This window comes from Lagopus muta, chromosome 21, assembly GCF_023343835.1.
Source record: "Lagopus muta isolate bLagMut1 chromosome 21, bLagMut1 primary, whole genome shotgun sequence".
NCBI lineage: Eukaryota > Metazoa > Chordata > Aves > Galliformes > Phasianidae > Lagopus > Lagopus muta.
The window spans coordinates 3,331,404-3,355,598 of record NC_064453.1 but is presented as its reverse complement, the minus strand read 5'-3'; the positions used below and the strand labels follow the sequence as shown (position 1 = coordinate 3,355,598).

Below are 24,195 nucleotides of genomic sequence, written 5' to 3'. Positions count from 1 at the left end.
TGGAGAGCTGGGAAGCAGACTTAGTGCCAGGCGCAGAGGAAATGAGCTCTGAAGCCTCCCCAGGACATCCCAAAATATTGGAAAGCTTGGAGGAGAAACATTCCCAGCCAGATTCCTGGGCAGGCACCTCATTCAGCACACAGCGCCTGACACAAAACCCACAGCACACCCCACACCCTTCAGTTTCCCCAAACACATACAAGTCCACAAGGCGAACCCAGTCCAGCTCTCAGCACTCCCCTACCTGCTGAGGCAGCCTCCATGATGAATCCTTTAGAAAGTACGTGTCATTTGACATGCACCAGCCATAATCCTGCAGTACATACACTAACCTTCAGAGCTACAGCTTGAACTGAGATGGATGAACTCAAACACACAGCCTTCCCGTCCATGCAAAGGGTTAAAGAAGCTGGAATAAAAGCTGTAGGAGGCACTCAGCAATCCTTCACTGCTAGCACAGACAGCTCACTCACTGGAGCCAGAGGCATCAGAACATACTCTGCATAAACCAGACTGCATCGAGCCTGCTGTTCCTGCTGCAGCCTTCCTATCAAATGTGCTCAGCTTCCAAGTCAAAACACTTCTTGCAGTGTCACGGGCTCAATGTGCTATCAGAACTAAAAACATTTGCATGTTTCTTTGTATACCATGAGCAAAATGAGGGTGAATGGGACTTGAAGCGATGAGGCCTTGCGTGGGTTTCTGCCTTAATGCATGAGGAAAGTCAAGTTACAAGCAGTAGCATGCAGGAGGCTCTTAGGTGTTGTGCCCCTGGTGTTGGTGGTCACTGATGGAATAGGGGACAGGGAACAAGAACAAAACAGGGAAACCATGCCATTTTAGCAGTATGAATTCTTCCATGCCCATAACTACACAGACACTTTTTGGTTTTTGTAATCTCTGTGGCAGTAGTTGCACTGTAGCTCACATTTTAACTGGTGTCTGCAAACAGAGATGCTTCCTGCCTGCGTGTGTTGTTGCAGTTCAGTTGTGTGCTGGCTGTGCACTTCCAGCACACCAAATAACCTTTCTTATTCTACTCCTCCTGCCCTGCACCCCACACCAGTATGTGAGTGATCAGTCCCTCAGTAACTCAAAACATTCCTCCCTGGCATCCTACAGACAAGGCAAGGCCACAGGTTAGCCACATCAGATCAAGACTTGCCACCCGGCCACACTGAGATCTGCAATTTTGTGTGGTAACACTTCTGTAACAGATCACATCTGATGTGTGCCAGATCTCACACCTTCTGTGCATCAAAAGCTCCTCTCAGCTACTTTGGAGAAAAGTACACAGGAATCCAAGGTGAGGCCTTTTGTACTGAACGGATGGAAATCTTTCCCCACCAGAAATAATTACTGCTTGGATGCTTGCTCTCAGTCAGGCACTGGCAAAGTAATCCCTGGGAATTCTTCAAGTTTTGAATACCGTGAGATGATGGTGGGGTTCCAAAATACATCTTTTTTAAACTGTTATTCAATTTTTTTTACCATCCCCCTGCTGGGATTCTTGCTATGAGGGAATGTTTGACTCCATGAATGGGAATTATGGAAGAGCTGAGTGATATCTGTACAACGGCAACCAAGTTTGCAGCAGATTTTTCTTTGCTTTTTAAGACTAATCTCAGAGTAGTCATGCAAGCTCTGTGGGCGCATGCGCAGTGGGGGAAGAAAAGTACCAGCATTTGCTGCAGTTTTTCATGAAAGGGAACATTTCTCATGCATGTTTTTGTTTTTTCTTTCTCCCTCCCAAAAGCAAAAGAAGCATTGAGTCAAGATCTCTGGAACTTTTGCAACTTAACAACACAAAAGGAGCCAGAAAAGCTGTCAGAAAGCTCAACTGCTGGAGCTGAAAAGTAAATTAAATTTTGCACAGTCTTCTCTATGCATCATGTCAGGGACAGAATCTGCTCTTATTTCCTACTGATGATAGCCAAACAACCTCATACCTAAGCAACCATAGGCAGGCAGCAGCAGCAACAGGGGGATCCCTCTGCTATGGCAAAGTACAAGTTGGCTTTGTTTGGATCCACGCAAGATGCCAGGTAGATGTGATATGGCATTAAGTCAAGGAGCAGCAGTGCTCCCCATTATGGGTGCATGCTTGCTTTACCTTTCTGATGTTTGTAAAAGGTTAACTGTTTCCAATACTCTGTCAGGGACTTCTCAGCGACTGATTAGTAGTCCTGCTTTCTCTGTTGGGAGCCACGTTTGCCCACACAGCACACAGTTAAGGTGCAGCACAGGAGCATTCAGAATATGTTTGCCCAATGTGCTCAACAGTAGCAAATAAAGGTGCAAATATTTGTCAACAGAGGGAGAGTTCTTGGTTCTTTGTAGCTTAAAAGGTGCAGTGAACAAGCTGCCAGGAAGGATGTTGAGGTAGTTGTTCCCCTCTTTGTGTAGGAGAATGAACTGGGTGACCTCTCAAAGGCTTATTCTGGGATGAGATGATTCAGCACTCTCACGCTGACACTTCCCCCTCACTGTTGCATTTATGGCTCTCAGATGTGGGATTTGGCCCACTGAGACATGCTGTGGCTTGCTGCACTACCAACTTCTTTCTCTGTCTAAATCCAGTTCAGTTTCCTGGGCTGACATCATTTCTCACAGCTCAGATGAGCAGGAGAGGGACCACGCTATTCTGACAAATCACGGTGCTGACTGCTGATAAATAGGCTTCTCACCAGGAAGCTTCCAAGATCTGCAAGTGCTCCTGGACTGTGTTGTCTGCCTCTCTCCCTCCAAAGATGAGATGCTGCAGGAAGCAATCTGTGCTGAGACCTCCCTTCGTATTACTGAGAAGGCAGCAGATACTGAAAAGCAGAATTCTCCGGGGAACACAGCAGTGTGAAATCAGATTCAGCATGGGGAGTTGGCGTGTTCATGCAACACGGGAAAAATGTCTCTTGCTGAAGTTCTTCTTACTGCATATAATGGAGGATGGCCTCTCACTTTGGACCTTTGCAAAGCTGACGGAAAAGCTACAGCTTTAAGTAGGAGCTGTTTGTACTCCACTTTGTCTAAATGTTTAACTGCAGAGAAGTAGAGGCCCAGTTTTAAAGCTATACAGAAATCAAGCAAGGTTAATCTCATGGGATAGAAAAATAGCTTCCTTAAAACCCTGCAGGGGAGAAGGGACATTTTGGTAGTGAAAGCACCAAAGGATTCAGTTCTTTGATCTTTCTCTGACTTGCAGGTTGAGCTAACATTTGAGCAATATACTTTCCACTTGGATAATCTGTCTTCATCTACGAGTGACAGTGACATGTCTGCATTGAGGGCAGAAGTTTGTAGGACTTGACAGATGTTTGCCCAGTGTGTAGGATTTTCAGGGGAAAGTACTGCGTTTGTGCAAGCTATTATTAAAGCCAATTATGACTGTGAAGTTTCTTTCCAGGATGGAAGGCTGAGGTGTCTCATGACATGCAAGTCACAGGACACAGCTGGATATTTATTGCCACATGAATGCAATCTCACTCTTTCCCTTCTGCTTCCCCATCATCACCTGCAGAACTGGTTCTCCCCACCTAGAGGCAGTAACCTAAATCTCTTTGTAACAAAATGAAGAGAGGAAAAAGCAGTCATGTCCAGCTCTTGATGTGACACTCCTCTTCCTGAAGGGCAAAACCTGAGGAAGACTTGACATGGGGACTTCATTCATCTTTTCATTCATTGATTGATTCTGTCACTTTGTCTGGCTTGCTCAGGCAGCCTGTGTCACAGGGTCTCCATGTCCCGAGAGGCTTCAGACATGACTGAGCCACACTACACAACATACCCGAAAGCTACTGTCTGATGAAATGTATAAGGGGTTCAACCTCTATCTGATTCCTGCATCGAAGCCAACATGGAATTAAAATCACCTTGTGAACTTGCTCAAAGGGTGCAGGTTCCACAGGAAGTCAAGAGAGCTGGCTGAAAACTCAGACTCCTGGGCAAATAACTACAGTTTGTGCTTCCATCCCATTTCAGTCCAAGAGCCCAAAGAGGTTCACAGATATTAACCTTCCATTCAACCCATTTTTATCCATTATTAGGCTAAAATTCTGGAACGAATCACTCTGTCACTCTCAACTAGATTTTTACTCAACATTACTCAGGGCTGTGTCACTTAAACCTCGCTTGACTGGATCTATGTAACAAAATTGAATTAATTGTAAGGAGCTCCTAAGACTGTATGGCCAGTAATACCTCACTCCCTCACAGCCTGAGCAGCCTACAGGTTCATTGTACTTATGTTCTCTCATATTCAAGATGTGCTATAGATGCTGACTTCTGCTACTGCCATGAATTAATCAGTTCTTGGACTTGTTGAGCTGTAGCTACTCAATCCATTGGACAGAGTCAAACTGTCAGCAGGGTATCCTTGTCCATATAACCTACTGAACCTGGACATTTTTGCTGTTGTGACTGAATGGACATTTGCCTAAATCTCAAGTGATGGCTGAGCCATTTACAACCTCCTCACCCATTTGTCTCTTATAGGAGGAGGATTTATTCTTCAGGAAAAACCTATTGCAGCTCGAAATTATTAGCAAGTTGTGGTTGGTCTGTGTCTTGCTAAAGCAAAAGTATGGGATTTGACAGTGATCTTAATGATTATGTCCAATTCTCAAAAGTCCCCACTGTCACCATTCAGGCAGCTTCCTACCTCAAGCCAGCTGTGACCTCTGCCCTTGGGGCTGTGGTACCCTACATTCAGCACCCTGATGTATAAATAACTCCACTTCTCATCGTGTTTGAATGCTGTTTATACCCCACTGCCTGTCACGTCATGCGCCAAGGTTATAAATAAACTACTGTGTCTAGACTGCATCTAAACTTGGCAGTGGGTACCCAAGTTCATGAGAGGAGCATTTTCATCTGCTAGCACAAAGAAGGTGCCCCAATGTGTTTGATCAGGGGTCCAGAGTGGACTTGGCAGGAGAACTCTCTCCTTCTGCCATGCCAGAGCAGCACTAGTGCTGCTTTCTGAAGGGGCCTTGGAAACCCTCCCCCTGCTCCAAAGCTACTGGGCACTCAGCCCAAAGGAAATACCTGATCTTATCCTTTCCTGGTGTGCTTCAATGCACCATTGAGTGCAAGAGGCCCGAAACATCACAGACTCACCTTCACTAGTATGGACAGATCCGAGCTGAGGTTGTGCTGGGGCTGGCAAAGCAGACAGAGGCATGGGTCAAGGAAATGCTGAAAGATCAATCTGGAAAGGAAGAATAAACAGGCATTAGCTTCCTGTTAAAGCCAAACCAATACAGCTGTAGCAGTAGCCTCTGCTACTGAAGACAGAGTTACAAGTAAAATCAGTGCTTTCCCCATGCAGCACGCGAGTGGTGGCATGTATTCTGGCTAAAGGACAGTGAACCCTTACAGCCAAATTGCCTGTACCTGTGCAAGGGAGGCTGCATGAACTCCTTCCCTCTTCTGGGTTTTATGTGGAGGCCAAGAGTACTCTTGGCATATTGCGGGGCTGTTATGTGATGGATGAATGACAGAAGAGAGGATCACACATCACATCAGGGCACCAGCTGTAAATATACTGTGTGCCAACATTGGCCAGGCCTGTGTGAAAGCTCACTGGCCCATAACCTTAGGAAGCAGCAAGCTAAAGCCTGGTTGACTCCATAGGCCGGCCCAGCGCTGTACAGCGTAACTCCAAAGTCTAACCTCCAAAGGCCGCTGCACTCCCTGAAAGAGCAGGGAATGAAGACAGAGTTTTGCCACTAGAATGTGAGCGTGAAACACCTCAGTGTGGTTCAGTCTTTTGAGGTGGGACAGACAAACAAGCGGAAACATTTCTTCTAGTTATATTCAATTACTGGAGAAAGAAAGAGAAGGAAAGATAAGCAGAAAAAAATAGATGGGGGATTTTTTTATTTGGTTATTACACAGCAGCTGCTTAAAATGAACACATCAATGAATAAACAGATCAGTCATTTCAACTTTTTTTGCTTTAAGGATGCCCTAAAGATTTCCCAGCAGATGTACTGTCTCCTGACAAGTGGAAGTAATCCTCCTAACTGTTATCTTTTCTTCTGAGCTCATCTGGCAGGTGCCTCAGAAATAAATAACAGATTTATGGATTTCAGGTTAAAAAATGCTGGTGAAGACCTTAAATTCATCAGCTTGGATAACATTTTGCGTACTGTCTAAAACTGAAAACCCATCTTACAGCCCAGATCATATTACGTCTATATCTATTAAGCCAGATATATTTGGGAATATCCCCCCACCCTAAACCAGCAACTGCTTCTGAGTTTATACAAAACTAACATCAGGTAGGAGGGAGAATGAGTTCACTGTATTCAACGTGTCCATTTTCCATCACTGTGAAACTCTAAGCAGTTGCAAACATCTGAGAGAGACCCAGTCAAGCTACAACCCATCTGTACTTCTACACATGAAGGTCAGAAGGTACTGTTGCCTTTATCTGACACAGCCATCTGTATGGCACAGATCATTGCTTTTCTGACTTCCAGCGTAAAATCAAAGCACTGAGACTTTACAGGCATGAAAAATAGGAAAGAGAGAAACATGTGAGAGAGACAGAGACAAGGGGAAACAATAAAGAAGGAGATCAATTATCCACGTACCATCTCTTCTTCCTCTCTTTCCCCTTTTCTATCCTTTTCAAGCAGCTGCAGGGAACTACTTGGTTTGTGTTGGACTAAGAGGATGCTGCCAGGTCAGCAGGATATATTGTCCATTGAGACACAGGGAGCATTATTTAGTCTAGAGGCTCTCAAAGGAAATATCCATTTGCACGTGAAAAATCTCTGGAATTCCATTTGCTCTCTTCAGTGTTCCCATATCTCTGCAACCTCCAAATGCAATTACTGCTTTCTCCATCCTCTGCTGGTTCTGGGTTTCAGCAATGGGTTTTTCCTTGCCCCAGCCATGTTAAGTAGAAGGCTGAAATACATTTCTCTGTTTCTATAACTTCTGAAACCTTTTTCCTGTTTCTTTTTGGATTCACTTTTGAGTTCTTTAGCTGTGGTCCAGTCCTGCTCCATTTTCATTTCTTCCACTACAAGAATAGTTTTAAAGTATCTGAGAAACCGAAGTGGCCTGCAACACCATAGCAGCAGAGAGTCCAAGTATTTTACTTGTAGTGCCTATGTGAGGTGAGCCAGTGCACCATTCCTAGGTGTATGTAGAGAGCAAAGGTATTTGTGCAAGGACAGATACAACACCTATGAAGGTGAAAGCGACTGAATCCAGGTCTCTTCAGAAACAGAGAAAAAAACAGCCAAGGAGGGAGCAGATTGGGTGAAAGATTCCAACAAGCAAGGCACATTTGCTCATTTGCTCAGTGAAATATTTCTCGGTGACGGTTAGCAAAACAGCAAATGTACCACTTTGCCTTTATTTTTTGGGGATGAAAAGGACTAAAAAAGAGGACTAAATGGACTAAGGAGGACTAAAGGGACTAAAAGAACTAAAAAGGACTAAAAAAGAATTGCTCAAAATACCAGATTTCCAAACTGTTACCCCTCCAAAATTCCACGCTCCTATCTCACCTCACTCCTGCCCATCGCACCCACAGTGACCTGCTGGATGGCTGAGCATAATTCCCTGCTCTGCCAAGGAAACGAACACCTCGTCTTGCAGTGATGTTTGTCTGCCCTGTTTTTAACTGGCAGAGTGGAGCTCAGTGGCCTCTAGAAATACAAGGCAAGAGGGCCGCCCAGATAGCTGAGGAAAAGTCATGCTAAGTCATGCTCTTTCATGCATTTTTTTTCCTCTTACGTTAGTAAGGAGGGCTGGGTAGCTATGGGCAGCTTTGTGTACTGCAGCTCATCTGTAGAGGCTGCACAGTTGAGGGAACCAGGCAGTCTTGCTAGAAAGATGATTTCTCTCTGGACCAGCCTGTAGCTTTGACTCCACACAGTTCAAAGAAGAAGGGTACTCTGAAAGCCAGAAGGCAGACAGTTAAAGAACATAAAGGATATGATGGCAAAGCTGCAGCAGCCTCCCTCCAGCTGTCTATTACACAAATTTTCCAGCCAGTTGGCTGTAGTCTTTCCCTTTCTCCATTACTTGGGCATCCCAAGTTTTCCCTGGAAACCCCGAGTAATGGACACCTGCTTCTATGTTGGTTCCACTCTGCCATCAGTACCAGATGAACAGCTCAGTATAAAAGAGCCCAGGAAGTCTGGGAGCGTGTCAAACATATTTTCTCTGTCCAGCAAACTGGGCAAGTTGATAAACAGGTAGAGACAAAGACACCTGAGCTCTTTCATGAATGCAAGCCACATCTGCATAAACACAATTCAAGGCTTTAAAGATAAGACTGATAAAAGTACCCAGCTTCTTTGCATGGGGGGACAGACAGTTAGCTAGGACAGACAGTCCTAGCAGCTGAAGACCATGATGCCATGATCAGATAAATTTCAGGGAGGTCTGCACTGAACTATACAGGCTCCACTTGGCTTTGCAACTGTGCTCAGGTTTCCTTACCCCCCTTCTAAGAAAATCAGTGACAAAGACAGATCTCTCTGGGCTGTAAAATGTCCTTTCACCATCTACTGTAATGGTAAACCCTTACCTGCAAAGTAATGAGTCCTCCCTCCAGGGCCATCCCTCAATGGCATCAGCTCATGTGAAGGACATGCCTAAAGTAGTCAAGGCTTGCCCAAGAGCATCACAGCCAGAACTTATTTGTGCCCAAACATGCTTTCCCTCTATCCCTTCCCAAAGCCCTCTCACTTCCCCACACTCACGGCTGGAGATTTGCATCATTGTATTCCCTGTCTCGTTATTAAGATTTATCTTTTAATGAGCCCACTGAGATCACTGTAGTGACGCGCTTGCCCAGTGATGTCATCACCCACACCAACTTCCAAGGCATTTTTGAGTCATTCTCTTGCCACACAGGCAGAGCTGTTTGGCTTAATAACAAAAACACCTTCCCCTCCCAGAACAGCAGATGCTCAAGGGCTGGGAGTGAGCAGGCTCACATGCACTGAGCTGGTACTGGGAATGACGGAGCCTGGTGGAACTGCAGCCATCTCTTACCCACTCTGGGCCAGCAAAACTTGACCAAGTCCTCTCCTTCAATTCCTTGGTGTACATTAAACTCTTGTTCCACAGTCTTACTCTACTGATGGGGTCAAGTGCTGTTGCTATCTGAGCAGAAGCTACACTTTGCAGCAAGACAACATTTCCTCATACTCTGTCACTACCTAAGTTTGGCAAAAGTGAGCAGTACCCGCCCAGTTTCTGGGGAGTACTATCTTGGCTGGTACCTAAGCCTCACTAATATTATCTTCTCCTTACTACTGGATCCCAGCCTGCATCCTGGTTCTTCCATGCTGCCTTCTCCTCACCTCCTAATTGCTCCTAGATCTGGACAAATTCTAACAGAGACCAATACATTAAGCACAGAAGCACTTATTAGTTTGAACAATGCTCCACGCCCAATATTGAAAGTGCTTCCTGTATTTTGCCAGGAGGGAAGAGCAGCCTTAGAGAGACTACCAGAGAAGTCTTTATTTCTCTCCTGTTCCTTTTAGCCCATTTGTTTGTATATAATTTTTTCCTGACAGTTGTGCTGTTTTTCTCTGTCCAGCATGGCTTCTTTTCTCCCATTCTCTCTTTACTTGTTTTTCAAACTGGGACAAATGAAGGAGGGCTGGAAGTCAATCAAGAACACGTACCTGCATCCCCAGCTGCAGCAGTCACCCTGAGCCCTGAGCAAGAGGATCACTCTGGATCCTAGGATGTTTAGATGAAATAATAATGCCTGTCAACCAGAGCAGCTCCCTGAAGTAAGCTACAGATGGTCAAAACAGCTGTGTGACAATGGAGAACTGGATGGTGCTGAGGCTGGTCTGTGCAACTCAGTTCTTCTGCTAAGACTCCAGCTGATAGAATCACATCATCCATGAGGTAAATAGTGATGGACCAAACCCAGCCTCTGTTCCTCTGGATGGAAACAGCCCCAGCATTTTGTATTGCAATGCTGCCAACCAGATTTTGGCTGGCCCAGAATCTTTGCCTATTCTCAGAACCAACCAACTAACCAAAGGACATGCAGTTTTTCCACTCATTTTCACCAGGCAGCTAATGGAAAGATGCAAGTTTCTTAATGTGCCCATTTAATTAATAGTGGAGCACAGAATTGGAAAGGACAAAAGCAAAAAAATCTTCAGATTTCTCCTGACTCAAAATGCAGCAACTTCAGAACTATGCTGGGAGTTATGACTTTTAGTGCATTTCACACCATGCCTCCCAGACAGCAGATTTCTCACCTCTGCATGCTACAGTCCTGACATCTGGGCTGGGAAAGGCTCTTGGTTAACTGCTGCCATCACTAGATTTATTACACACAAAGACCAATGGCTCTGGCCAGAACCCCCTTTTGTCTCCCACAGTCTTTCTAGGAATTTAACATTAATGCTTTGTACAGTTCTCATTTTCAGTGCTAGAGGTTATCTAATTCCATAGACATAGATAGTAAACTGCACAGTAAAGCAAGGTCACCTTTCAACATCACAATCTACCTATTTAGCCAGCCCTTGTGAACTCCAAGCCACATGTAGTGATGACGTACAACAGAGCAGCAATGTCCTAGTGAGACATTTGCTGGCTACCTTCTCACCTTATGCTCTACTCCCATCATAATTAAGGACTGCTTGCATTTAATTCCTTTCATTTGCTCAGTATGTGGGCAGTACAGGGCTCCTTTCTGTGATTCTGAGGATAGGTATTTGGCTGAACCATGGCCTCACTCACAAATGAGAATCGAGTTCTTGGTGATTCACTTATTCTTATTGCAAAAACATCACTTCTGGTTTGGTTCCCCCCCCTCCTTGGTGTGCAGACATTGACCGTGGCCTCGTGATAATATTATTGTTGAGAAGTTATAAATAGCTATCAGACAGGGGTCACTAAGTCTGTGCTACAGCAAACATGTTAGCCAACATTATCCTATCAGGAAATGGCATTTCCCACTCTTGGTCTGTCTCACTCTCTCCTTCCTTCCTAGAGGTGTCTGCACCACAGGGTATTAACACCTCTCTTTCCAAGTTTTCTTCCTTTCCAGCTCCCATTCTCTTTCTTTATTTCAGTGTCACAGGGTGAGAGACACACAGACACTCACTACAGCAACACCACTGCCCATCGGGATTCTCTCTGACACCGTGGTTTGGAAAGCATATTCTAAGACAAAATTGAGAGGTGCCTAACTACTGCTGCCCTTGTGACAGTAATTAAAGTAGTGATGAGCTCATTAAAGAGTCAAGTCATAGCAGAGTTATAGTAGAGATAATATGTCAAGTTACAGCAGAGATAAATGAGTAAGGACTGGAGAGTCACAACTCTGAGCTGCTCAAGACAAACAGGAACAGATATGCCAGAAGCACCAGTGAACCCACTGAGGAAAGGGCAGTGCTGCACGTCAAGTAGCCCTTTTCTCACAGCCTATGGGAGCCTCGACAAGGAAGCCAAAATTGAGAGCAGACTGTTTTTAGGTAGTAGAAAAAAAGCTGGGAGGGTAGCAGTGCTGGTTCCAAGGATGTAGCTGGAATTACAGAGGAATTAGTCTTACACAATTGTCTTTTATGGAGACCCAGGTGCAGGTGAAAGGGAGAACAATGTGCTGTCTTCCCCTGAAGTCTCTGTACTAGCTTTTCTCAGAAGTTACTGAGCAGAAGACTCGATTACAAGAGTTCTTAATATAGCATGTTATATGATCACAGGCTATTCTGCTTTTAAATTTTGACTCACTCATTTGTACCCTTCTAGTGGTAAAGGTCTTGTCTTTGTGGAAACTTCCTACCAGAAGTTGAACCGACTCAAGGGAACATTTATTTTGGGAGACTGCTGTTTAGAAAGAAAACAGAAAAATCAAGCTGAGCACTTTTCACGTTTATTCATGACTTGAGTAAACTGCTTCCTGTGCAGACAGAGTAACATAAAAACTACAACATCCAAACCCAGAAGCACTGTGTCCCTGTGAAAAAGCTCTGGGCAGGAGTTCAAAGGACTGTGGCTCTGTTCCTAACTCTATACTGTCCTTTTCACTGCTGTTCAATGAGTCAATTCATTGATCTGTGCCTCAGTTTCCTTCTGTAACAGGCATCCTTGGGAGTCTACTCCTCAAAACTGATCAGGTTGGCCTGATTCAGCCTCAGCCTGATCTCTGTTCCCAATGCACTTGATAGACTTTGTTCTTTCTAAAGGATCCTGTATTTCTCCTGAGAATAAAAGGCAAAAATATATACAAATACATAAATGAACCACAAGTTCACCAGTCAGGAAGTAAAAAACAAATTAAAACATTTCAGACAAAGAGATTTATTTGGCTAGGTGACATCCTGCCCAGGCAAATTCCTAATTGCCCAAAAAGCATCTCGTGAATAGAGCTGTTATTGTGTCCATGAGGCTGTGTTTGATTTGAGGAGCATAGGAAAATGGAAATGGCACAGAAATGAACTCTTTTAGCTGGGGAGGAGAAGAAGGGGTATGTAAAGGTGACCTTCACAGGGCCATGTCAGGAGTCAGCCCTCCCTCAATGATGGCTTCATGAAGGCACAGCAGAAGCTGGGCTGACCCTAGTGTCTGTCTCTTCTGGCACCTCAAGGTATGCAGTTTCAGATTCTGTCTTCTGCTTGATCCTACTGAACAGCAGTAAAGACAACAGAGAGAAGAAAGAAAACAACTTAAAACTAAATCTCTTTAAAGGAAGTTAAAGGCCAGATGTTCCTTGCTTCCTGTCTGCTGCTGCCACAGTTGCCATAGCCTGTGGTTGTGGTTAGTACATAGCTTATATGTGAGAGACTGAAACCATGTTTATTGGAAACTCCCCCAGCTCTGTGGCTGATCATCTGCAGCAACACCTGACAGCAGATGGCCTGGACAAACCCAAGGTTTATCTCAAAATAAGGTTTGGCTTCTGCTAGGCTCACATTTTCTGAGGATGCTGCCATTGAGAAAGGTGCTTCTCCTTAAGATCTCAGATACATAGGCACGACACTATAAAAAACGTTTTAGAAGAACTATGGAAGAGAAAATGGTTTTTCTCTTTCTGCACGAGGAAAGTAAAGCAGATGCCATATTGCATTTGAGGGTGATATTACAATACCTTCTGTATGCACTGTGTAATTAGCTGTGCATGAAAGTCTCCTGCAAGAGCAAGGATAAACGGGCATATGTGGACGTAATTGGAAATAAATGAGATCAGATACACACCCTCTTGCATGTAGGAAACAGAGTAGTTCTGTAAGGCAGTAGTAAGGTTATTCTACACTTTATGCAAAAGCAAAGGTTGACCCTGTGATCAAAATTAACCAATTTATGCAGGAAATCCAAGAGAAGGGTCTGCTAGAGTTACAGTTAATTCTGTTAGCTACTTTCTCCTTGCGAAATTGCAGAAATTCTTCCTTGACATCAACAGAGTTTGGATTGGAAACTGTCTTTTGGATGGATTCCTTTAAAAACTACTATTTAAGTATAGCAAGGAGAAGAATAAAATCCAGTCTACTTCCAACAAGTAAAGAGGATGAAACAAAGAGAGCTGTAGAAAAATTCCGCGTGTTAAGCATCATCCACCGCTCTTCCTAATCCTACTAAGGAAGTGTTGACTAAGTGAGGCCAACAAAGTGTGTTAATGTAGGATCTGCACAAGGCTCTTGTCCTTGTTATTATGGCCAGTCTTACCAGGCAATGATTTGCCTCCTGAAATGAACAGGAAACTCTCAAAGAGAGATCACGGAGCAAATGATTTTTAAAGCAGCTCCATGGAGGCTATGTGGGCTCAGAGCATCTGTCTGGGTCTGGTGGCAGGGGTACAATGAGAGCCCAGCAGTCTGAGAGCCACATTTCTGGTCTGATTAGTTCCCTCCCTAGGTAGAGAAGATTTACATGCCAGACTTGCAGGGTGCTATAAAATCAGAAGACGACAGTGCAGGCCTCTATCTGCATCTGCAGCAATTAACGAGCACATTCTTCCCTGACAGTAAGTTACAGAAAACTCTCCCACGCAGTCCAGGAAGTGCCAGGAATGGACACCAGCCCTATTTGCTAGTATCAGTTGTGGGTGCCAACACTGCATAATAGCTGCAGATAAAATGTGTCTGGCAGCTGTACCAGCTGGCCAGCCTCATGCACTCTGCTAGAGAACACTAGTGCAGAAGATGGTAATGGCAAGCCTCGCATCGGCTCTCCTCTCTGTGGAACTGAGAGGATTTAAAGACATCATGTAACAGAAAGGTGCCTTTAGGGCTCTGCCTTTGTGGGTGGCCAATGGATTTCACACAGAAGTGATATCCTCACACAGAAATGAAATATTCCTGGCAGTAGAGAAACTGAAATCACTCCCACTCCCTCCACAGCAGGCTTGTTTCTGTCTTGCTTTACTGCATACAAATGTTTTTACGCTCTTGTGATGCAGGCAAATGCAAAAACTACTTAGTGAAAGAAAAAAGAAGTGCATCAGCTTTGGTACAATGCACAGCAATGAGGAAGCATTTCTTCAAAAGCTTGGAAGTTTTCTATTGGTGCCATGTCCTGTGTTAGGGAGCACTCAAAAAACTAGCAGGATATACAGTGTCAGGCATAGCATGTTGTCTAGAAAACACCATTGCACTAGATCATGTTTCTTCACATTGTTTCCCTTGAACTGCCTACACATGAACCAAACACAAAAAAATAAATGCACCTGTCCCTACTACTGAAAAGACATTATAAGTAGAAAGACAAGCTGTGCTGTGTATTTTAGCCACTGCTGAATAGATAGACAATACGAGATGGGACAGCATGTATACAAACTGCTAATGACTGCTCATAGGTCTCCTGAGAGCAGAGCAGAGTTAGAAATCCAGAACAACACAGAGAGGCCAGATGAGTCCCCATGGATCTGAACATGAAGTACAACACAATTTCTTTAAAATATTAACATGGCCCCCATAGACCAGGTTAGTTCTGACCCAGTAAGTAGAAAAACGTATTTTATTTTTTTGCTGAGGTATACAAGGGTGGCAGTAACAGTCTTAGTGAAAATATGGGCAATGTCTGGGGCTAAAAGGCACCACAGAATATCACAGCAGTACTTCCCTGTGCAGATCAGGGCCTCGGGGACCTTGCAGCTATTCTTTCTCTCCTTTACGCAGGGCACCACCTCTCTCTCCCTGCCTTTTATTTAATCGTGGTGTAATCCTGATTAGTTACAGCCCATTTCTTGCGTCTTCACAAAGCCATGTGGGCTGCACCACTCGCGCAATGCTGTCTGCCTCAGTTCTCTGAAGCAGAGCCAGGACAGGACTGAAGCAGTGACCTGTCTGGCCCCTACGCTGGCAGGAAGCCCTCTTGCTCCCAGCACAGAGCACTCCGAGGTAGCAGGAGGTGGATGTCATCCTCCCCACGTGCAGTGGAAAAAGGAGGGAAGCAGAGTACGACAGCAGAGGGGAGACCTGCACAGGGAGGAAGAGGATAAAGTGGGAAAGAGGCAAGGAAGAACAAAAGCAAGGGGGCAGGGCAGCAAAAGTGACTCCAGCTGTTAATATAAATCACATCAAAAATGAGCATGAATCACTTCAAAGATGTTGCGATGAACCAGTCTGAGGAGCTGGATCAACTCCACTTGTGGTATCAATTCATCTGTGCCAGCAGACAGACATTCCAATGCAGTTGGATTTGATTGCATCTTATGCCCTCTCACTTTGGAGCAGGTGAGCATAAGAGATGGCTGAAGTCAGTGCCATCCATCCCACTAACTTCTACCAGCGTTTAAAATTAGAGATATGGGTAAGAAGTCAGCATGTAGTAAGTAGCCTCTTTTGTTCTTTTCTCCCTGATGGTCAGGAGCCATGCAAAAGGAATGTAACAGGGACCCTGGCTCACAAAAGACATTTCTCCTATACAAAACATCACAAGGATGTTTGTTGCTAGTTGCAGATACACATGGTATTTGTTGTACTTAATCAGAGGTGAAGGGAACCCTTGCAAACCATGGCTGCTTGTCCCTCTGGAACCACACTGTGCTCCAGAGCAACACCTACACCTAAGGGCAGAGACTGAACCCAACCTAAAAAAGAACAAGGGATTCCCATAACACAGACCTCCAATCCTGAATAATTCAGAGTTCTAAGAATAGTCTGTAGTACAAACTCTAGATGATCTCCAGTTGGAGACTGTTCAAGAAGGGAGGATGTGCTAAGAAAAGGGTAGTGGATGCCCATTCACTATGAATTTAGCCAGCTATGCTATGTGCTAGATGAGATCCTACAAATATACCAGTTGTGCTCCCAACATTTCCAAGTGTCGTCTCTGCTCCTGGAAGCATCTCTTCTACCTAAATCTAGAACACCAGCTGTTACAGGGCTCCTAAGACAACACATCACTGAGGTTCCTGCACATCCAGCTTGCTTCCAGCAACCGTGACGTGTACCTCTTGCTGGGGCCGTATGTTGTTTACACCAGTCTGTCTGTGTGACTCTGAGAAAATGATTTACTAATTAAACATGACATTTTCAACCTATGAAGTCTGCTTAACCAGCATGAACTACTCTGCTTTCAAGTGGTTTTGGCTGTAATTTGCAATAATTAGGGGGATTTCTTATGCTTGTCCTTCTCTTCCTAAGCAAAGCTATTTTTTCTGTCTCTGATCCTTAGTCTGGGTGGCATTTGGCCACCAGCTGTGTGCAGGTATCATATGCTCATCTGGCAGTCTTACCCTGGCAGAAAACAGGGAGCAGCTCTGCTCCACAGAGAACTTTGCTGATTGTCCCCATCACTCAGCTTACTTTCCTGGTGATTTATTCATGCCCCAAAAGAGCCAGTTGTACTTCTATCATCGCCAGGAAGGAACTAACATCTTATACCAGTGTGAAGAAGAGCAGAGCTGTATTCAAAATATCCCTAAGTAGTGCTTTGGATTGCAGTCTCTAACATGCTGAATCACGTATCCTCAAGATCACAAATAAAACAGTCAAACTCTTTGGAGTCTGTTTCTTTCAGAAGCTTCTCACTCTGCTTGACTTGCGACCTGACTTGTTTCACACATAGTAAACAGATTGTGCAGGGAAAAAAGCTCCTAATGGATATTTCCTCCAGCAGCGGAAAATTAATCTTGTCAAATTCCCTACCACCAGCAAGCTCCAGTGAGCCAAGGAGCCCCTGAACTTAAGTGGTATCATCACTTTTCACTGCAGTCCAGGAATCATCCAGGCAGAGCTGTGTCCTCACATTCAGGACATTTACAAATGGAAATGTTTGCCCTGGTCCAAAGCCATCTAAGGAGTGAAGGCAAGAGCTCAGCCTACAGGGTTCTCACCTTCATATCCTTTGTGCGTAGGACTGAAAGGGCATCTCTGGTATTTATGCTGAGAGACATGGATGTGTTGTAGCCTGGCCGTAAGTTTACTGATGATGGGACATAGCTGTTGTTACAATCAGCCATCACCACCATCAATCAAGTCCTCCCTACCCCCATCTAGACATATATATTGTGAATAACACCCCCACTATGAATTAAAGCTTGGTGCTAGCCTTGGCAGAATAGAAACAAGCACTCAGAGGATTCCAATAACAACTTGTGCAAATCCCAGCCTGTGCTGGATAAGACTGATCTGAGCCAGATGGTTTCATCTCAGAACAGACTTTCTTTCTGTAAGCAGCCTGTTTCCACTTACAACAAGGCATGGACCACGCAGAGTTTCCCCATCTAAAGAGTAGGAAAGAGATAAGCTGATTTCTGTTTTCTTCCTGCTCCAGGATTCATAAAGACATAATAAATGCCACTGGAGTCCCAAAAGACATTGGGACTGTTTTTCTAATGAGTCTCTTTCTTTGACAGCGGTCAGTAACATACTTAAGGAAATAATACAAAGTAGATTACATGCATGTTGTGATCCTTCTCCTGATTTACCCCCTTACTCAATAGATGAGTTAGAGACAGCCAAGTTTCGGGTGTGTGACAGAGCAGCTGCCACCTTACCACTATTTCAACTGCCCACTAACACTGACTTGTGAAGCCCAACACATAAGCTGGAATTGAGTCTGATTCCCACTGAACTGCTTTCAAGCTTTACATCTGGCTCATCTTGGGACCTTCTGTGTCAGCTTCCTCAGCTGCAAAATAGGGCTGATAGCTCTTCGCCCACCATTTACTGTGTGCAAGAGATCTTTGGATGGAAGATATGATATGTGCAGAAGATTGGGAGCTAGCATTTCTAGCTTAGGCTTCAGCGATGCTGAGCAACCCTAAGTCCCTGTAGCTTCATGGTAGGCAGCGTGCTTAGCACCCTCAAAGAGTAAATCATTAAGTGTGTCACACCACAGGTTATGCATCTTACAGGAAACAGCAACACAACAGACTGAAAAGTCAACTGATATGTGGGAGCTAGCCTGAAAATCAAATCAATTCTCTCTATATAACAAGCAACAAGCAATTCCTCATCTACAAGAGCTTTCAGATCTGCTCTTTGTAAATACGTCTCTGTATTAGCAGAGGATCTAATTGAAGCCTTGTTTCTTGTGGATGTACATCTCATGGTTGGGATCTTTTCAAGTGTAAAAAGCTGCAGCTCCTTTGTTGGAAGCAAAATTTAATTCCAGAGTTTCCGGTGAGAAGTGAACCACTCCTTCCCAGCAGAGATTTTTACAACAAGGAGCTCTGTCCTTGATCAGGTGCCATTTCAATCAAACTTGCAAGAACTTAAAGACTTAAAAACTTCTCGTTAGAATCATCTGCAATGGGCTAACAGCTGCTTGGTAAGACAGATGGTCAAAGGGCCTAAATCCAGGTTAAATTAAATGAAGTGTAAAAGTAATGAAAATTACTCTCTGCAGTCAACACCATTCATCACTGCACTGCTGGGTCACACATGTCTTTGGAGGGGCACCCACACTTCATATCTGATGTTATCAGCTCTTCATCCATAACCATGATTTGTGTTCTGCATCTGCATCTCTAATTGTCTGGAGACAGCACTCATCTCAGTATCTCATCTTCAATCACAAATCCGCCTCCTAGCCCATGCCTCCAGCTCTCTGCTCCCTCCTGTCCTGACTAATTATTTCAGTCTTGTGCAGAAGCGTGGGTGAAAGCTGATCCAACAGGTCAAAAGCACTCCACAGAGAGGAAGTTACACTGCAATCGCATTTCCTCTGTTGGGACTTTTCTCCTCTATGTTTTGCAGAACAGTGAAGAAGCTGGGAATTATCTGTCATGAAGCCTTGTGAATTCAAGAGAAGGGTAGGGAAGGTTCTCACTCAAAAGCCTCTGAAATCTTTCAGTATGTGGCTTGGATTACAACCCAAAGCCTTCTAAAGCCTATGGAAACAGTTACAGTGCTTTCAGTTTTCTTTGGATTGAGCTTCAGGTGAGCTGAAAAGATTGAGCAGGTGATATTTCCTAAGCCAGGGGGAACGATTCAGTAGTGCCTTACGTTGAATGGCTCTACCAGAACTGGTGCTAAATGCCAAGATAATGTCAATATATAGTTCTGGCCTAACAAACAGAAGATAGGAGAGCAAAGGCAGCATAAGGACAATGGTGTGAAACAAACTATACAGAAGGTTGTTGTGGTGGTTTGATGAAGATCAAACTACTCTCTCTGAAAGCTCCTTACTAACAAAATGAAATATTCATGTAGTTCATTGGCAGGTCTGTGCAGCACCGACTGAGAGTGGGATAGCAGAGAGGGGTGGGAAGATGTTTCTGTAATCACAACTTGCAAAGCCACCAGACTGAGTGACAGGAAAAACTGCAGTCAGAGAGTAAGGGGTAAGAAGTGAATGAATTTGAGCAGGTTAAAGCACCAGGAAGAAATCAACCGGGTCAAGGGAGAATTGAGATGCTGTGTACCCAAAATGTTTTTGCTTCTTTACACCTCAGTTTCCCCAGCTGTGGAATAGACAGCTCTTCCCTCCTACACAGGGACATTATGAGGCTCAACTGATTAATGTTTGCCAAGCTGTTTAGAAATCCTCTGACGGAAGTTGCTGCACAGCATGAGCACAAAGTTGTTTTGTTGTGTTTTTGGGGGTTTGGTTTTTTGTTTTTTTTTTTGTTTTTTTTTGAGATACTGAAGAAGTGAATAAATGAAATAACCAACATAGTTTACTGTCTCTTTAGAAATTCCTGGTGAAATTCTAGCCAGCAAGGGAAAAGGGTTTGCAAGGGAGATGAGATGGAGGTTGAAGCCAAGTCCAGTGGAAGAGTTCTGACAGAGAGAATGAAAGCATCCATCCTCTCTCCTCTCTCACATTTGCTTGGTGAAGAAAAAAAGAAGAAAAAAAAAAAAAAGAAAGCAAAGGTGGAAAGGGAAAAGAGAGGGAGAGTGAGTGAATGAGAGGAGGGAGGGAGCAGCAATTCCAACGCGGCTGGAATAACTCTGCTCACTGTAACCTGTCCAACAACAGCCCTGGCGGATCATAAAACAGCCTCTCACATCCATGTGGTTTTTGCTGCTAGGAGACAAGGTACAAAACACACAACCTCACGCCGGGCACTGTAAAACCTTATATCCCCCTCAGACCCAGAGTTCATCTGAAGAATTTGCATCATCTAATTAGAACCAAGCCAAGCTTTACAAAAAATAAAATAAAATATAAAAATATATAGAAGATAAAAAACCTCTTTCCCTTCTTTGTGCCTTTTTCTGTGATTTCAGTTACCATAAAATCTGAAAACTACCTTTCTGGCCTCTTCCCAGGAGAATTTCTACGCAGAGGCCATGCTGGCAGGTCTCAGCAACGAAGAACAGCTGAAAGCTCCAGTCACTTCCTTGCTCAGTCAGGTGTACCCAGCTCTCCTGCCTGCGTGGTGGGAACTGCTGACAGCCAACTCCGGGAAGCACAACAACTGGGAAACAGCTCTCATTCTGGCTGCTGGTAGCATTCCCAGGTTTGTTTCTCTGCACAGAGAATAAGAAGAAACCTTCACTTCATACAGACAGCACAACCAGGCTTTTTTCTCTTTTATTTTCTTTCTTTTTATATTTTACTGTAAAGCAGGATGAAGCACACTGTGACAGTGCTGATACCCCTCCCTGTGACAAGGACCCTACCAACCATACAACTTACCTGAAAAACTCCACTGCAATTAATTTCCCATGTGTGTGAAGGCACGACCTCCACCACTCCCATTTACAAGGCAGCTCTACCTTCACATCCTTCTGCCCACCCACCCAGGCCCTCTTCACCAGGTGCTCCAGGCACCGCAGCCATTTTGTGGCTGGCTAAGAGCACCAAGACTTGGCAAGTGTCAGGTAATGGCGGCCCTCATCTTCCTCTGATGGCTTCCAGAACCTTCTATTGCTGTCAGCCATGAGGTCTGAGCGCAGGGGGGAGGCCAATGATTCAATGAACCTGTGTCAGGCACTTCAGCCAGCGGGGACCACGGGGACGTCCCTCCTGCCCTCAGCACAGGCCAGGCAGCCATCAGAATGCTGCTCCAGTGATTCAGCCTCTCAGCTAAACCCACTCACCGTGCTTCCGAACTGACCCATCTCCCCTGCTGTGGGAAGGTGAACGTGGAGCTTCGCCCAACTCCTCTGTAGCGGCTCCTCCGCGTCCCGCAGCCACGCGCCGACCCTTCCCGCCCTCAGAGCCCGCAGTCGCGCGCCGGTGTTTCCCGCCTTCAGAGCACCGCAGCCACGCGCCGCTCCTTCCCGCCCTCACAGAGCCGGGCGGGCACTGAGGGGGTCGGTGCGGAGCCAGCGCTCTCACGGGAGCAGGCTGCAGCCCGGGCAGGGATCCGGCTCCCTCAGAGACAAGAAGGCAGTGAAGGCACGAAGGATCTGCTCAGGTGATGAAGGATGTGAGGAGGCAAGCCCGGGATGGCGTTTTGCCCACGCAGCCAATGCCCAAGCTGTAGAGAGGAGCAGTAAAACTGGATGCAGTCTGTTTGGCACGTCTATGAGACCTAACAGCATCGTGTTGGCGTGGCAGTGGTTACTCTGCTGTAGGACTCGTGAAATTGAGTGCTACTACAGCCTTAATCCAACAGCCTGGGCTAGCAGCCAGCACAGCGAGGTCTGTGTGATAACAGCTCAACCTGCTGAAATCCCACAGCAGCAATGGGCCAGCGTTGTGTGTCCTATGGCACCCAGAGGGCACATCCATACTGTGAGGCAAGAGGCAGACATATGGATGCCATGATGGTAGACACTCACAACTCACAGAGCCACCACACTTGTAAACAGCAGAGCCTTGTCCTTATTTTGCTCCCTTGCCTCTTAGCCACGCTTCATTTCTTTGGCTGGGATTTCAGCAGAGGGGTTGTGGGTAGGGGATGTGCTGTAACTGTGGGCTCAGATAATATTTTAATTGCAGTGACTGTGAGCTGCATTCATTCCTAGTGGGTGTATCACAGCTATGGCTTCCGGAGAAAGCAGCCAGTGGAACTGCAACAGGTCCCTGACAGGGAGGGCCGTATCCTCTACAGCCTGTACACTCAGGCGGATGCAGCTGTATCCTCCCAACCAGGTTTGCACTTGCACTTTCCTTCTCCAGAGCCCAAACAAGTGCTGCACCTCTCCTTGCAGCACCAGTGACAACTGATCTCCCAAGTGTACGTACCCTGCAGAAAGCGCTCAGCAGGAACTAAACATGTCTGCCCTCACTTGGCAACTTATCTGCCAAAAGCCTTGGGTTGTCTGCAAGAAGAGGCAGCTGGAGCACAGTTTAAGAGAGAACTGACTATAACCTGACCTCTGCAAGCAGCGTCCACCCTCAGCCTTTCAACACCCTGAAAGACACTGGGAAGAAACTAGCCTAGAGTTGCTGATGTCAGAGGAATCTGATGGACACTGTGTGCGTCACTGCTTTGAGTGAGAGGAAAGGGTCATCTCAGGGAGGGAGGGCAGACAGAAAACAAGGACCTCGAAGATCACTTGCTTAGAGGATGAGAGGGGAAAGAGGTCAGTTCCTGACCAGCAGCTCAAAACAAATCCATTGTTCTGAGTGAGACTGTATCGTCCCTCTTTCACCAGGTGTTACCTGGAAAATCCATCTGCGGGTTCCCCCTCCTTTCCCTGTTCCTCTGCCTTGGCTGCTTGGGGAATGGGGAAATTCCTGAGACAGCTGTAATGGCACCAGCTTCCTGGCCAGTCTCGCCTCACCTTCCTAGAGGAAAAAAAGCAGATCTCATCCGATGCCCAGAGGAGGAAGCACCCGGCAGCCATGAGACAGAACATCTTTTTGGCAGGAGCATCACATCCCATGGTAGGACACATTTCATTACTTATGAGTTCTTCCCTGGCCTACAGAAATCTGTGTTGTGGGTTCACCATCCAGATGCTGCCCTGTAGTGATGTGTAGCGGTCTAGAAACAACACTGGCCCATAGAAATAGTGTTCTCTTCCTCATCTCCATACTATTTCCATTACCTGCCAACACCTTCTGGAAAGGCTAAGAGGGCCAGACAGTTTCCTACAGGAAGGGAAAAAAACACCTCGGCCTCTCAGGTCTTTCACTGTAGTTGGGAAAAGAATTTCAGATCTTTTCCTTGCTTCAGCTCCAGCAAATTCTCACATATATTCCTAGGACAAAGGATTCCTATCCTTTGGACAGTCCAATTTGGAACAAAGCTCTAGATCTAGATTTTGCATCCTGATAAGATCATGAGTGAAATGATGCCAAAAATAGTTTTCTGTCATGTCTGTCAGTGCCCTCACGTCACAGTGCCATTTCCCTTAGCAGTGCCACGACAGGCTCCATGGGTACACGTGGAGTATATAGGCCTTTTCCATAGAACTATTATTTAAAAACTACATGAGATCATAACCCTGAAGAAAGGACCCTGCAGAGGCCAGTGGTGCATACACAGTGCTGACATTATGCTCCCCAGAACGTTGTCCTGGGGAAGCAATGCAGAGGAAAAGAGATCCTCTTGTCGTGGTTGATTGATGGTTGCCTTGGTGCACATCCAGCTCGGAATGCCCCGTGCTTGTGGAGAACTTTGGGAATGAAATGCTGAGGAAATTGTAGATCCTCCTGAAGAGTCAGCTAAGAACAGAGTGCAGGTTTTGTAAACATGGTGCGTGCGCACTGTGAAAAGGCAGCCTTTCTGCTGGGTTTTGGCATTGTGGCTCATACTGCTGGCCAGGAAGGTTGGTCAGCAGCAGGAATTTGGGGATTTCTTAAAAACGGCAGTATTGGAAAAAATGTTGAAATGTTGACATTTCCCACAAAAGGAGAGTTCTGAATTTCTTTCTGGCCAGGAACCATTAGGCTGTATCACTTTGC

The 24,195-nt window shown here is 45.4% G+C and overlaps 1 protein-coding gene across 2 annotated transcripts in view; it reads right to left on the bottom strand.

The window, feature by feature from the left end:
* Positions 1-22,257, bottom strand: part of SLC25A33 (solute carrier family 25 member 33) — a 52,827-nt gene extending 30,570 nt beyond the window's left edge. The window contains exons 1-3 of one of the 2 annotated variants that reach the window (XM_048968011.1): positions 21,435-22,257; positions 20,642-20,861; positions 5,113-5,203 (exon numbers count right to left, since the gene is read on the bottom strand). The gene's annotated coding sequence lies outside the window, so the exon portion shown is untranslated. Of the gene's footprint in view, positions 1-5,112; positions 5,204-20,641; positions 20,862-21,030; positions 21,100-21,434 lie in introns of those variants that run through there. The other variant, XM_048968012.1, reaches the window with a different exon arrangement.
* Positions 22,258-24,195: the final 1,938 nt, after the last annotated feature.